The sequence below is a fragment of the Halyomorpha halys genome, unplaced genomic scaffold, assembly GCF_000696795.3.
Source record: "Halyomorpha halys isolate HHAL.00 unplaced genomic scaffold, Hhal_1.1 Scaffold361.1, whole genome shotgun sequence".
Lineage (NCBI taxonomy): Eukaryota > Metazoa > Arthropoda > Insecta > Hemiptera > Pentatomidae > Halyomorpha > Halyomorpha halys.
Window position 1 is genome coordinate 794,734 of NW_027108072.1, and position 14,162 is coordinate 808,895.

At 30.0% G+C, this 14,162-nt stretch overlaps 1 long non-coding RNA gene across 1 annotated transcript in view; it reads right to left on the reverse strand.

Moving 5' to 3' along the window:
- LOC136795544 (uncharacterized) overlaps positions 1–14,162 on the reverse strand; it is a 113,871-nt gene that overhangs the window by 49,001 nt on the left and 50,708 nt on the right. Inside the window, exon 2 of the long non-coding RNA XR_010843169.1 lies at positions 3,239–3,296. This is a non-coding gene — a long non-coding RNA (uncharacterized lncRNA). The remainder of the gene's footprint in view (positions 1–3,238; positions 3,297–14,162) is intronic.

Here is a 14,162-nt window from a genome sequence, read left to right on the forward strand (position 1 = left end):
TATTTGCTAAAATAAATTGGTTTATAGTTGTTCGGACAATAAGTTTGATTTATGAAAAACTTCATTTCAGAAACCATTGGACGTACAGATGTCTACCAGCGCTCAAATTAAAGCTAGTTAAATTTACTACAAAATAGTAAATTATGTTTATCTTTGTAGGAGTAGTAGTTTATATGATATTTGACAAAATAAACTCACAAAATGTTAATTTCTAGTTGTTTGTATAAAATGTTGGATTTTTAAAAAATATATCTCTGGATCCATAAAACGCACATATCTCTGCCAACAATAAAAATAAAGTAAATTTAACTTACTATATAGTAGTTTATGACACTCATCTTCGTAGAGGTAGTAGTTTTTATGTTATTCACATATGAATATGAATTTGGCAAATGAAAATTTGTCCGAACAACTATAAATCAATTTATTTTAGCAAATATCATGTAAACTATTACTCCTACGCAGATAAACATCATAAACTACTTTATAGCTCATTAAACTAGATTTAATTTGAGTGCTAATAGACATCTGTACGTCAAATGGTTTGTGAGATATTCATTTTTCAAAATAAATTCACTAACTACTGATCTTTTAGTACGGCCCATACAACATTTTTATGAAATGTTGCTTTTTAAAAAGCCATATCTCGAAAACTATTTAACGTAAATAGCTCTATTAGGGCTCATATTTTAGCAAATTTACTCTTTTTTAAATGACGTTATCTTATGTTTTCTTGTGTTGTTCCTACTGTTTAAGATATAGACCTCCGAATGAAAAATTAGTTTTTTTTATTGCTTTGAAACAGCTGCCATTTTTTATTCCCCCTCCCTATACTTGGCAGACTCATCAATTTTGACTACTAATTATACATAGTTTTCATTAAAGTAATCAAAAATTGGGATGCGATAACTGCCTTTTTTCACCTCTTGGGCTCTTGTACTACTAGGTCTTCTAGATCATAGTACTCAGTGGATATCAATATTTTGATTCAAATTTATTAATTGTTTATCTGTTATTCATAAATTTTAGTACATAGTATAGCTAAACTGGCTTCATATCTTTTCTTTTTTTGTGTACGATTTTTTTTTTTAAATTATTCTACTTTTAAAACATCAAATATAATGCAAATCACCTAAATGTAACATGCTAAACGTATCTGCAACTTAACAAGTACCATGTGTCTATTACAGCCTTGTTTTAAACCGTAAATATTAATCAATAAGCAAAATATAACTTTATTAGTCTTAGAGGGAAAAAATAACAAAATCTAGATCTCAGGAAGGTTTACTAAACAATATTCTGCTAATAAAACATTATATATATATATATATATAATATATATATATGTCTCAGAATATATCAGTGGAAGATTGTAACATTTGTACCCCTGAGTAGTAGCCACCTCACGTGCCTAAGAAGACGTGATCTAGAGCCATAGATGTATGTCCCTGGGGTAGGTACCACTGTCCTGTACCTTTTGGTCCCAGTACTCCTACGTGTCTCCACCGCAGCAGGGGGTCTTATGGATACAGTTACGCACAAGGACTACCAATGTATATTTTCTGTCTCTTCAAAGTGACCTCAGGTGGGCTTTTCATCATGGGTACTAATTGAAAATAAAATTCTTCGTAATCATAGGATTCTTCAGGATAATGATAAGTATACCACCGCCTTACAGTTGTTATACCTCATCTACTAGGTTGCGTTAGGACATCCCTCATCGACTCCACGATGAAGAAAATTGTTTTTGTATTAAACTAGTAATGCAAGCAAGCAATGTTTTGCAATTTAAATATTTGAGGATGTATATAAATTAATTGAACACTATTGATACTTTGATATCAATTAATATATAGATGAATTGAAAAGACGGTAACTACAATAACATAACTGGTAACAGCTAACTTCCTTCTATAATCGTTGATACTGAATATAATTTAGTTGAATATTCTAAATTAAGAGGCGTTCTAAACGACTATATGAACAATAATAAATATAAACAAGGTACCGTAATAAAAAAAAAACTCAAAATAAATCAAAGTGAAAATTTTTTAGTGTTTAATTTCTCTGAAAAGTGGTATTTAAGATTTTCAGACGACGATAAAAACGAATATGAATAGATTTTTTAAAAAAAATATTGATTATATCTCATTATGTTTTTTAAAATTTTTGGTAATTATTGGTAAATAAGAATTAGTAATATTTTTTCTTACCTTCAGAAAGAGGCAAACCGATTGGCATAGGATAAACGAGAAAAAATGTATAATTTTTAAGCTACGCTTAATAATAATTTTCAAAAATGTTAAACTTTTCTATTTGCCACTAAAAAGGGGCCAGCCTATTGTCTTTCCGGAAAAATCCTGAACATTTAGCAAAAAGCCCCAATATAATCGGATGAACGGTATGGCAGGGCAAAAAGTACGAACAAACAAATATTGATTATTATTTATTAGATATGAACATGTTATAAATAAACATTTATTTATATTAATTATAAATATATTATGTGCACAGTAACGGTTAATACAAAAATATATTGAACTACAAAATATAACTACCATCATATTGGCTAAATGATTTTCCTTAAGTTGGAAAATACTTCGTTAATAGTTGGGGCCAATACTTTGTATGAGTCAGTATTTTGAGGAAAATACTTTTGAGAAGATAAAACAAGTGCACTGTGTTAATGGAGACATAACTCATTTGGTTAAGTATATTAGTTAGTTTTTTTGAATCTAAATGAAGTATTCATAATTATGAGAGATAGTTGATGACTTTTGCGAGGAGATGGTTGGAGGTGCGGTCAAAATAAAACATAAATATGTCTATCTTATATTAAATAAGTTACATCACCTTATTTGTGTTTCATTTTGACAGCACCCCCAACCATCTTCTCTTCGTATAAATGAAGTATTCTTTTATTCACTGTCTTAACCCCTCTCATACTTTTCTTCCATGCTTGATGCTTAAGGCTTCTCTCTGGCCTAAAGATCTCCCGTAAGAGCCAGAACATCCACTCTTATGATTATTCCCATACAGACCGACGCTTCATAACCTCATCTGAATTTCCACTCTCCACTCACTCAGGAATTTCATCCGTCCACTGGTGTTAACTATTCCTGCGGTACCTAAGCATCTCTGAGACCGTTTCTTTCACTTACTAAGCTTCTAGAAATCTCTTCTAGATATATGCAAGATAAATATTTATAACGTGGTAAGATATATTAAATATACGTACTGAAGAAATAATTAACAGCGATAACAGAACTGGCAAACAGATGAAGGTCAATCATTACCTGAAACAAAATATACAATTTTTATTAGAATTTTAAATAATTAAATATGTCATAAAAATTAGAATTAAGGATATTAATGTTTTGTCTTGGTAGAGAAATAAATATTTGAAGTACTCCTAATAATGAATAGATAATATTGGGGTAAATATTTAATATTATTCATCATAAAAAAAAGTTAAGGTTTGGATATAATAATTATTAAGCAATATATTTGTATTTTGTTGAATATAATATCGCCTATGGAATGTGGTTTAGTGATATATATCGGATAAATATCGGAGAAATTTCCGAACAGATAATTTTTACATTTACACGTTCTGAGATTATTTTTTTTATGTTTTCATCTTATCAAGCCGTTTTTCAATAGTCGATTTTATACGTTAAGGTCCCATATTGCCTCTTTCCAATTAAAAGATTACTTCTGTATGGAAGAAAAAATGTTTGGAACATGAAATAATATTCGGAATAAGAGGGAATAAAAATATTTGGTACAATTAAATAATACCAAATTATGAATACAGAATACGTTTGATATATTGCTACCGTAATGTTAAATAATTTACAAAAATACAATATTTTTCGTTATGAATTTTGTTTTTGCTTGTAAAAAAAAGTAGATAATTTAATAAAAAAATAACTAATAATAAAAGTCTAAGTGAATTCTAAATGCTCATGACATATATGTGGAGACAAAATTTAAAATTAAAAACTTTTTTTTTTTACAGTGGTAATAAGCATCTCCACGTTCTAACTAATTTTTAACAAAAGTTATCATATTTACAGCCGTTTTTCAATAGTAGATTTTGTACCTTTATTTCCCATTCTACCTCTAAAATTATTAATGCATTTTTATAGATCCTTTAAGTGGATAAAAAAGTTCTGAACACATAAATTTTTAATTTTTGACATTTGACACAGGCAATCGCATGTTATGAGAATATTGTTATATGTTTTCATCTTATCAAGCCGTTTTTATACGTTTAGGTCCTATATTATCTTCCAATATAAGGAATAAATATTTCAAATTTAATGATTATTAAAGACTACTTCTGAACCGATGAAAAAATATTTTGAACATGCAATAATATTAGGAAGAAGTGAGAATAAAAACAATTGGTACAAGTAAACAATAACATATTATTGTAGGAAGATAGTTCGGGTGGTGGTCAATAAAGATATCAAAATAGTAAAAGAAAACTATTTTAATCACTTTGCAGAGATTCGTCAGGGCTAATTGAAAAACAAGATACAAACATTGTAAGAATATTTTATTTAAAAACAAATTTGATCCTTTTTTTTTCTCAACTTTATTCTTTACAAACCTTCCAACTTTTCGACCCTCAGGTCATTCTCAAGGATACCTTCATTTTGATGTCATTTTCTTTTTTAAAATCTTAAAAATGCAGGCTAATTGCCTTTGTCCCATATAACTTTTTCTATATAATTCCTTCTTAAATTTAAAACTTTTACAATCCACCTCTCTTCTTTCTTTCATTTACATTTGTAACCTTAAAACAGAACCTACCTTCGGAAGGAAAGGTATCAATAAAGGTATACGGTCAACTATCTTCTTCCAAAATTAACAAATTATGATTACAGAGTATCCACACACAAGACTGAAACGACAAGAAACTGCTCGTAGATTCCGATTGCTACAATACTTACTTGACAATGCTCTAAATTTCCTATTCACTACAAAAAATTAATATACACTACAATAATCAGACCGATTTGGACATATGGATTTGAGCTCTGGGGCTCCACCAAACCATCAAATTCTTCCCAAATCCAATCGTTACAATCCAAAATCCTACGTAAAATCCTTGATGCTCCTTATTACGTCACAAATAAACTCATCCACAAAGACCTTAACATCCCATTCGTTGCAGATTTGACCCAAAACAGATATGCGTCTTTTTATTCCTAACTCCTTAGCCAACCCAACTCATAAATTCTTAATCTTTCATCCTTAACAATCCCTGATAATCCTCCGAGGGGTCTGAAAAGAAGATGGCCACGGGACTTTCTAATTTAAATTAATATTTGAAGTACCACCAGTGGGTGGTTCCTTCCCAAGATTTTCAAGTGTATATGAAACATACTACATATTTACCTATTGTATTATTTTGTGCAGTTGTAAATTACATTAAATAAATAATTTAAAAAAAAAAAATGATTACCGAGTACTTTTGATATATTGCTAATGTAATGTTAAAAAATGACCGAAATACAATTTTTTCTTCCTTATGAATTCTGTTTTTGCTTATAACGTAATGTCCCCTTAATTAATGGGTAACAAAATAAAAAAAAATAGATAAATTAATAACAAAATAAGTCTAAGTGAATTTGAAGTACTAATGACACACAGTGTATTTTGTTTCTGAATGAACCCGGACCGTCATCTACTTCATTCAATTTTAGTTTCCTCTCTAAATGTTAAATTGAATGTTTTTTTTTTTATTATTAGAAATCGAATTTCATTTCCCCTATTGGCAAAAGCAGGTAGAGAAAGAGGCCTTTGGGAACAGTAGCTGAGAATATAGATTTGGCAGGGAGGTAGGAGAGAGATCCGATTACCTCTTCTTTCAACTTTTTAAATGGAAAAGCAATTACCTAATCTTCTTTGGGGCCGAGTTGTTTCGCGGGGGATGGACGCCAATGAAATTGGATTCGTTATAAACTTTACTTCCAAGAACTTTTAATAATAAATCCACTTCTCTAGCTCTACTTGACGTATTTAAAATTATCCTGTCGCTACTCTTCTCCGTTTGTATTTGTTCAAAAGATAAGGGTTGTATCCTGGGAATAAGGGTGAAAACATGGATACTGGTCTGTCACAAGATATAATTAGTGAGGAATCTTCAAAGACAGAATTTTCCGCAGCTATCAACAAAGTTAGGGAGTGACAAGCAAGGCCTAATTATACAAGTAATATTAGGTTTTCTTTTTCTTTTATTTAATTATTTTCTTAAAGCAAATGTCCTCATAACTGCCCATAATAATTTTACTGGACTCATTTTGATTTAGCATGTTTTTATATCCTTGCATGTTTAAAAAAAATATTAACTATTACTACTACTATTATATAACTATTATTACTACTATTATACTATTACTATTATTACTACTATTCTATTATACTATTATATTACTACTATTATATTATATCATATTATTATAACTATTATTACTACTATTATAAAATATTAACTATTATTACCATTTAAAAAAAAAAGTTTCAAAATGACATGAAATTTTTATGCAATTTTTTTTCAATGAACAATATGTTAATCGAGCTGTAAAGAAAATAAATGTGCGTTAACAATACATATTTATATTAAATACCTACCATAGATTTGATTCAATATAAATAATAATAATGATTTATTATACAATACTATTTTATATTACGAGTAAATGTTAAGTAAAATCATAATGGTATGAAACAGGCATTTAGAGAAACTACATATTGGTAACACTCCGAAAACATTTTTACAATATAAGGTCTCGAGGATATTTTCTTTTCAGACGCCTTGGAGGATTGTCAGGAATGAAAGAGGAAGCAAGGTTTGAAACCAGTGAATATGAGTGATTAAGGAGTTTATAATGGAAGGATTGATATCCGCTTCGGGCTAAATCGGTTACATTTATGGATGATTAATGACTAAGTAAGATGCATTGAGGATTTTACGAAGGATTGGATACGAGAGGAATTCGAAGGTTTAGTGGAGCCCAAAAGGTCCGCATGTCCTTCATATTGTCATGTAGATCATATTGTTTATCAATTTTATCAATCATGAATTTATTATGTAATAAGATAGTAAATAAATAACGCAATCGATAAGAAAAAAAAATACTTGTGGTTTCCGGTTGGTCAGCAAGTATTAAATAAAAATATATCTATCTGAACTAGGGCAATTGAACAATCTTAAACTTATCCTGAGGTGTCCAGAAAATATTTCGATATACATATTGTTCATAAAAAAAACAACAACTTAAAAATGTTTATTTCTTATAAAAACAATAACAAGAAATTTTAAAGAATTAAAAAAAAAATATATATATATCAATGAGTCATTAATATACATATAACGAAGTTTCAGGCTCTAATCTATCCCCAACATTATGTAATGAGTTAATTTCTACAGATAACTCAGTGTTATAACAAAATAACCTTCTAATTCGGTTTTCAATTAGTTATGATTGTACTAGTGTTCCATTGTATTAAATACCATAAAAACTGATTTATAAGTGTTAGCTGGTGATAAACTTCAAGACTATAAATTTCATTTGCTTCTATAAAACAAAATCATTATTAATAACAATTGCAGAATAAATAATACATGATATTTTAAAACTATACCTACCTACGAAACAAAATCAATTTTTAAAGTCTTTGATACAATCATAACCAATTGAAAACCATATCGGAAGGTTATTTTGATCTAACACTAAGTGTTAACTGTAGAAATTAACTCATTACTTAAAGGTGGGGGTGGGTTAGAGCCTGAAGCTTCTTTTTATATATATTATAAGCAAATTCATTGTAATTTGTTTTTGTATAATCCATTCTTAATATTCGTAAATATTAATAAAATGATTGAAAAAATATTTTAGTTAGGTTCATTTATATTATTAAACTTTTTTTTCATGGGATATATTTTTTTAATTAAATATTATTGAAAAATATTAAAGAAAAACCAATTAACATGTATTAATATTAATTATTTTTAATGTAAGATAGTTATATAAAAATTAATGTTTTCATCCTTGAATGTGGTATGGGTATTTTAATATGAGGATAAAAAAATAATAAATGGTGTGGAAAAAAGACAATTTTTTAATTTATTTATTTAATCTAATTTACAACTGTACAAATAATTAATATAATAATAAGTAAATACGTGGAATGTTTCATTTACACTTGAAAATCTTGAGAAGGAACCACCCGTTGGTGGTACTTCAAGTATTAATTTAAATTGGAAGGTCCTGTGGCCATTTTCTTTTCAGACTCCTCGGAGGAATATCAGGGATTGTTAAGGATGAGAGATTTAGAACTAATGGGTTAGGATGGGTAAGGAGTTGAATGAAAAGACGCATATCTGTATTGAGCCAAATCTGCATCAAATGGGATGTTAAGGTCTTTGTGGATGAGTTTATTTGCAAGGTCTTTGTGGAGCATCAAGGATTTTAGGTAGGATTTTGGATTGTAAGGATTGGATACGTGAGGAATTTAATGGTTTGTCAGAGCTCCAGAGCTCAATTCCATATGTCCGAATTGATCTGATTATCTAAGTGTATAATAATTTGTTGTAGTGAATGGGAAATTTAGAGCGTTTAGAAAACAAATTTAAAAATAAAATAAACACGCAAAATATAATTATTATAAATAAACATATATAAGAAGGTATTCCTTTTGATAACAATAAATTAAGTAAATACATCTATTAAATATTAATTATAAATAAAAAATACGTTGTTGACAGCTACAATTTTTATTAATATTCTCCTAGATTTTTTTTTAGGAAGATACGTCCGCGTTGTCAAGAAATGTAGGAAACAGTACACAAAAATCTATTTTTTTATTTTTATTGTTTACTATTTTTTTGTTAATTTTTTTTTTTACTATTTTGTACTGTTCTTAACCTCTACCCAGACTATCTTCCTACAATCTATACCTCTATACATACGGCCAACTATTAATGTTCCAACATAGAATTCTACATCCTTTATTACATAAACAGTAGGCTGTTATGGCGCATGTATATTATTATTTTCAATACATTTAGGTACAAAGTGTTTAGTTACAATAAACAGAAGATGATAACATATGTTAATAATTCTAAGTAATCAAATTATTTTTAACGTAAAATAAAAATTATTACGATTAATTAATACATGAAAAATATTATACCCTAACTTGGGAAAAATTTTGTTATTTATTAAAGCCCCTACTATGTGTGTTTGTGTTATCGACACGTGTTATTTATAGACATGAAGAGCAAACACTCATCTCCTCCGTCCGACTTTTCAATTTTCTCATCTTGACTTGCCTCCTCAATTGACGTCTTCCACTGATTAAGGTTTCTCCAAATAGGTTTCTTCCAGATATCGTCAGATATTCGAGTAATAATGTTTCTGTTCGGTTAAAGTACAAACTGATAACTGGTAAAAACATATTTTTTTTTCATTTTTTGCTCCCTGGCTATCAGAGAAAAGGAATCTTAGTGTTCATGCAGGAAATGAAAAAAGAAAAAAATTACTCATAAACGACGGTTTATATATTTTTTATTCTATTATTTACTTGTATATCTACATCTGATTCTATTCAAATTAAATAAATAGTAAAAATTTTAAATATATTAAAATAAAAATTGTACATTGTCACGCATAATTATATTCTATTAAAATCTAAAAAAAAATACTCAACATAAAAGAACTAATATATTTGAATACATATATAAGTAATAATTAAAATTATATTTAAAAATAAAGGATAATTAATATGAAAATTATAGATAAAAAATATAGATAGTAATTAATAAAAGTAATAAATATAAGATTAGAAAAAGTAATACATATATATAAAATCATAAAAAAGACGTTAAACTAATGTTGCTTTCATCAATGTACTTAAGAAATACATCGGGCATTTCTTGACGTGGTTTTCATAGGGTGGGTCCGTCACTCCCATGCCTATTTTTGTGAGTGCCACCCAATGGCTGATGGGTTTCACAAATGCCCGAGGGGAGATTGTGAGTGAGTATTGTATAGTTAGTTATAAGCTTGAAAAAATCCCGGAGAGGGCCGGGGAGTCGAACTCGTACCTCGGGTTGGCAGACAGGCGCGTTACCACGCTGCTACCATCACTCCAACACAACCTTATTAGTTTATATAAAGTAAATAAATAAATAAAAGATCTTTTTCAAAGAACATTGATAGTGTGATATCGGTCTTAGAACTAGAAGTAACTGTTATTATTATCTTACCCTTAATGAAAAAATAAAATGGAAATAAATTTTTTTTTTTTAATATTTACTTATTTATCCCATATTCTTTTCAGACACCTCGGAGGATTGTCAGGAATGGAAGAGGATGCAAGGTTAGAAACTAGGGGGTTTGAGTGGTTAGAGAGTTTATAATGGAAGAAGTGATATCTGGTTCGGGCTAGATCGGTTACATTGGGAACATTAAGGTCTTTATGTATGATTTTATTTGTGACAAAGTAAGGAGCATTGAGGATTTTACGAAGGATTTTGGATCGTAAGGATTGAATATGAGAGGAATTCGAAGGTTTAGTGGAGCCCCAAAGCTCAACTCCATATGTCCAGATTGGCCTTATTACAGTCATGTGGATCAGTCTTTTGTAAGGTGTTGGAAGTTTAGACCGTTTGTCTAGTAAGTGCTGTAATAGTCGAAATCGACGTGCAGTTTTCTGTCTTTTCAGTCTGGTGTGAGGGTTCCAGGTTAATCGCTTATCCAAATGTAGTCCAAGGTAGCGGATCTGTTCGACAGGGGTAAGAGTAACACCATTAAATGAAACTGTAGAGCAGTCAGTAGGTTAACGACGAAGGGTAAAGGTGATTTGATGGGATTTGTTGGAATTTATCTTAATCCTCCAATTACGACACCAATCTTTGAGGGCTGTGATATGGGATTGGAGATTTTGGGATACAATTAATGGTCTATTATTAACAGTGAGCACACGTGTCATCGGCATACGTGGTGAGGATAGTGTTAGGATTGGTTGGAATGTCAGCTGTATAGACGGTGTAGAAGATGGGACCAAGGATACTACCTTGAGGAACACCAGCGGACTGAGAATAGAGGGATGAATAGGAACCATTGTGGTTTACTTAGAAAAATCTATCAATGAGAAAGGAACGAATGATGGAAAAGTATGTAGGGGGTAGGAAATTAGAAAATTGAACATGAGAATAACAGGAGAGGCTCAAATTTTATTAGAATTTAAAAATGAATAAAATTTTAGACACGAAAGGAAGCTAAATAAACAAAATACAATATAAATGGAAATAAAACACCTTTTTGTTTTTCAATGATATAGAATAACAAATGGCGCAGCTTTTTTCAATGGGAGTTTTACATTTTGCCAATATAAACTAGAATTTCATTAAAGAGATCCGCGCCGTAGAGCATCCTTCAAAATCATTGTTCTTTATTGGAATTGCTTTAGTCACTAGGGGATTGAAGTAATAACTCTACACTATTTTCCTTGAAGTAATAGGAAGAGTAACAACAAATAACCGTATTTTTAGATGATTTAAAAGTAATTATGTATTAACAGAATTTTTAATTACAATTGTATAGTCTGCCCGCTCAGAGATGAACCCTGTAGGACTCCCGTGGTCATAAGTTATTTGGCTTTCTGCTGTGCCTACTAGCCAGTGACAAAAAATGACTGGCAGCATCATAGAGGACTGAAACTTTCTAAAATGAAAAATTCTATTTGAAGATTGATTTAATGGTATGTATGTGGATATTTATTTCTAGCAAAGTTCAACTCAGAGAGTGATAAATTCTAAACTAAAACAACGTTAAAATAAATTCCATAATTTTAAAACGATGCACAATGGTGGAAAGTATGAATAAACTCTTCATTATTTGTGTTATTTCGACACTGGGAAAAAGTGTTTTCACAGGTTTTTGAATCTTTTTTTAAACTATCCAACAATAAATATTTTGGCCAAGTCAATGCCAACCAAAGTTAGAGTAAAAATTTTAGTTTTTAAAAGTAGGTCTGTTTCTTGAAATTTTTTTTTTCTAAATTTCTTTGGCCACTTCCAATTTAATACGGAAATAATAGCACATTTTTGATACACCAGAAAAAAAGAGCATTATTGACCTTTGTAATGAGATTAATTTTCCATAGATATGTATATATTGGAAGAACTTTAGTGCAACTTTCATTAGCGTACCTTGCCATATTGGAAGGCTAAGCAATTTATAACTATGAATCAATATAACATTTTATTTACAGAAAAAAAATATTTTAATGATAGAAAAATTAAGATTTATATTTTTACACTGGAAAAAATTAAAAATAAATCCAGCCCATTGAATGCAGCACCCTAGATATTATAGGTATTCATATGAATCACAAAGGATTTAAACAATTAATTACAAATGTTTTTGCACATAAACCTCTAAATTGTTTAAATCTTTTTTTTTTGCACATAAAATAACCAACGAAACGTCCCTCTCCGTTCCAATAATCCACCTGTGTTGGCTTATTACCTTAGTCGGATCCTGTACTACCTTTTAATGCCACAAGGCAATCCAAGGCAATATTTCACTAGTATGCATTTATCATTTCCCTGTAATATGTATGTGTTATAAGAATAAATAAATAAAGGAGGTTACGAGAAAAAAAAAATGCATATAAGCGGAAGGTTTCCACCACTTTGCGACGTGGAACTTAGGATTACTGCTAAAAAAAACCTTGGGTACGACTGAGCTTAGTTTGATTAAAAAGCATTTTTTATACATAAAGGATTATGATTTGTCCCTTTACCCTTCAGGGCTCTGAGCTTTTATCGTTCCCATATTTTTTGTAAGGAGTTCCTAGCAATATTACTCCTGAGTACGAGTTACCAGCCTATATTACTTGAAGTAGCAGAAGCAGGAAGATATTTACTCTGAAGATGATGCAGCCGACAGAGCAAAGGATAGCAGTCCTGCCACATTAACAGAGGGTCCTGCTTTGTGCTGAGGAAGTGTTGCCGGAGGGCAGGGCAGCCAACTTTGATCTAAGGATGGACTGTTTGGTGGATGTCCTGTTTGCGCAATATATTGCTGGGACGGTTATGAAGCCTCAGTGTACTCTTCCTTGGAGGGTCCTTTGGAAGTGACATAGCTCGGAGGGTGCAGCGACAAACATCCTTTAAAGATCCTGTCAACTCCCTCCCTAGGTCCAATCTAACTTCCCCGGGACCAGAATGTAGCCATCCAAACGTTCATAACTCGTCCTCTTCAAACCATGATATAAAAAAAAAATTATTATTTCCAAGATAAATTTTTAGTGCTTCTAGTAAAAAAGCCCGGAGGAAAAAAAAATCAGTTATTTCACCTAAATTTTTGAATTATTTGATGAAAGCTACGTATAATTATTAGTCAAAATTGGAGAGTCTGCTAAATATAGTTATGGGGAATACAAAAAAAAGACTGTTAAAAAAAATAAATTCGGCACTCCATGTCTTTGAAACAACCCACAATATTAGAAAACCTTATACAAAATTATTTAAATCACCTATTATTATCAGTTTTGGGCCTACCTTCTACGCCAATATCCCTGATGAAAACCTGCAACTCAGGTCGAAACGTCAGCATAAAATAAATAAATATGGTTTTGTTTATTTATGTTGTTCTTTGCTGACCGCACACTCCGACAAACTTCTCCAAAAATTATTTAAAGTAGAGTAAATATGCTAAAATACGAGCCCTTACTTAGCTGTTTAACATTTAACAGTTCCCAAGATGCAGTTTTTTTTAAAGCAACACTTTATGGAATACTGAAAAATCCTTTACTGAATTTATTTTAAGAAATCTTTATAACAGGAACCATGAGACATACAGATGTCTATTGGAACTCAAATTAGAGCTAGTTTAATGTGGTATAAAGTAGTTTATTATGTTTATCATCATAGAATTTGTGGTTTTTATAATATATTCCAAAATATGTTGATTTATTGTTGTTTGGACAATATTGAGTCATGTTGAATTATGAAAACTATACTTCAAGAACCATTGGACATCCAGATGTCTCTCAGTAATCAAACATAATATTTATTTTATTTTCAAAACCTCTTTATTTTTCATTTAAATGCAAAATACAATAATATATAATAC